Source organism: Pistacia vera, unplaced genomic scaffold (genome assembly GCF_008641045.1).
Source record: "Pistacia vera cultivar Batoury unplaced genomic scaffold, PisVer_v2 Contig517, whole genome shotgun sequence".
Taxonomy (NCBI): domain Eukaryota; kingdom Viridiplantae; phylum Streptophyta; class Magnoliopsida; order Sapindales; family Anacardiaceae; genus Pistacia; species Pistacia vera.
In genome coordinates, this window is record NW_022196354.1 from 292527 (window position 1) to 295259 (window position 2733).

The 2733-nt window shown below is 37.3% G+C and overlaps 1 long non-coding RNA gene across 1 annotated transcript; it reads right to left on the reverse strand.

Moving 5' to 3' along the window:
* Nucleotides 1-795: 795 nt before the first annotated feature.
* Nucleotides 796-2139, reverse strand: LOC116106449. The gene is made up of 3 exons (XR_004124319.1): nucleotides 2038-2139; nucleotides 1900-1962; nucleotides 796-837 (listed from the first exon to the last, which is right to left on the reverse strand). It is a non-coding gene; the product is annotated as an uncharacterized LOC116106449 (long non-coding RNA).
* Nucleotides 2140-2733: the final 594 nt, after the last annotated feature.

The window sequence follows — 2733 nt, forward strand, 5'->3', positions numbered from 1 at the left end:
ACTATATCACTATGCGAGCAACTCAAATCACCTCTTCTGATTATTTCACCAATCAACTCACCAAAACTAACCTCTATGCTCACAGTAATTGGTATAACTTGTTTGCTCTTCCCAATCCACTTCCAGCTACTTTCTTCCTCCACCCACTCACCAAAATATTCAACACCCAAAACAACTTGTCCCATGTGTAATAATAGCCAACTATCTGTAATGCAAGAAAAAAAATATTCTTAAATGTTGTACTAAGGGTTCAAATATTTTAAAAAGAATTTGCACAGTCGCTTATATGGTCTGCTGTATCGTTAAGCGATCTTATGCCATTTACTGATCGCTTAAGCGATCTGCTCCTATACACCAGACTTTTACTAGATCGCTTAAGCGATCTTATGCCACATAACTGATCGCTTAAGTAATCTATCTGCTGCATTAACAGACCTACTAGATCGCTTAAGCGATACACCAGATCGCTTAAGCGATCCATCATACGTAGAACACATTTTCAGTCATCTCCACCTACAATCGATCCATCATACCCAGAACACATACCCAGAACAAATTTTCAACATATTTCACTCCTTTCAACTTCCATTACATCAAACACAGCCCAACTGTAACAGCTACTTTCTTTCTACCAGATTCGTAATATCGATTAATAAAGAGATAGCATATTTATCAAAATAAGTTGGGCCCAAAAATTTTCTTTACTTAGTAATCACATTCGTTACAAAACAAAACATCATATGTACAAGTACTTTCGAAACAAAACGAAAACAAGGGACAGTGCAGCCAAATCTCCCCGCTTGCCGACGTCCATCCGACCAAGTCCTCACCTATTTCCTGTACAACAAAGAAAACAACGGAGTGAGCACAAAGATGCCCAGTAAGTAAAACAGTCTCTTACGCTATCATCCCCGTGCATTATTCATCAATTCTCTTTGTATTCTTATCAATTTTCTAATTCAAATTCTTATTTTTCTTTCTTTTCTTTTCTTTCTATTCTTTTCTTTTTCTCAATCTCATACCGCCTTTCTCATGGCGGAAACCGCTCTCTCTCTCTCTCATAGCGGTTTACGTGTATTCCGCTCCCTCATGGCGAAGTCCGTCTTTCTCATAACGGATCACACGCATTCCGCTCTCTCATGGCGGAGATCGCTCCTTATCATAGCGATTTACACGCATTCCGCTCTCTCATGGCGGAGACCGTTCTTTCTCATAACGGTTCACATGAGGGTAACTCTATATTCACGAGTTCCCCATCGCACAATCTAGTTTCTTTTCTTTCTATAGCACTTAAGAATCCTTTTATCTTCTAGTGCTAGTTCTTTCTTTCTCTTTACTCTAAGAGAATTTGTTCTTTTCTTTATCTCTATTCATAGAGAGTTTCTTTCTCATTTCTCATATTTCTTTCTTATGTCATTACTCAATTAAACATATGCATATGGATGACTCATGCCTAAAATCTTCCTTATATGCATTCATGACATGCAAATATGCTACATCGCATAAGGTAAGGTTCTCTAATTCTACTTATGCTTCTTTTAGGCATTTCATCAAACAATATGTGTGCATACATAAACTCTATTCTAACTTTAATCATATTTCTTTCTTAACCATCCAAAATTGGAGTTCAACTCCTTTGAATCATCACACATCCTGCAAAGAGAAACACACTTCAAAAATTCCTCCCAATTACTTCTAATTCTACCCATACTTCTACCAAAATTTCACAACACAATCCACCCTCCTCATGGTGGAAAAATCCTTCATATAACAACATTGAACCCATTCATGAATTCATCAACTTATTTCAACATAAACAATTCAAGCATTAATCATAGATCTAAAACTCTCTACACATCATTCAATCAAGTAAATCACAACTTAGATGATTTTACTTACCTTGGACACAAGTAGAACCCACTTAAACTCTCCACTCTTGATGGCTTGACACTTTCTCTTAGCCTTCAATACAAAACTTAAATAAGGATCCCCTTCTTTCAACAAATGAAAATTTGCTTCTAGAGTAAGGAATCTTACCTTTTAGCACTTAGGATCAATTTGTAACAAATTCTAGTCAAAAAGCTCTTCAAGAATCCTTGGAATCTTGGATGAAAAATTGAGAGAAATAGGGGATGAAAGAGGCGGTGGTGAAAAACAAAATGAAGGGGTTTCTAAAGCTAACCCTTAATATCACATATTTTTCTCCACTCTTTCCCAAAATACCCTTACTCACTCTTTGAAATTCCATTTAAGACCTTTCATTCTTTGCAAACACAACCCCAATCAAAGTATTCTCCATGAATTTTCCTTACAATTCACTCCCCACTTTTCCTGCTAAAAAGGGGTAGAATTGTCATTGTGTCTCAAAAGAAAGAAATCTCAAAAACTCAAGGGGAATATTCAGCTGAGTCTTCGCCGCGGCGAAGCTATTTTCTTCGCCTCGGCGAAAACTCACAGAGGCCACCCGGGTTGAAGCACTCCATCTTCGCCGCGGCGACAAAACTTCTTCGCCCCGGCGAAGACCATAACCCTAAAATTTTGCTAAATCATACTAACCTTCAAGAAAAACACTCAACCCACCAATACACTTTTCATCCAAGGATAAACCAAACAATAATAACAACATGCAGACTCAACTAAGGATAAATCGATAAACATTCGAACCATTCATCAAATCTTAACTACGTACCTCAAGTGGGGTGTTACACCAACACCTAACAAGTAAATCAAAAT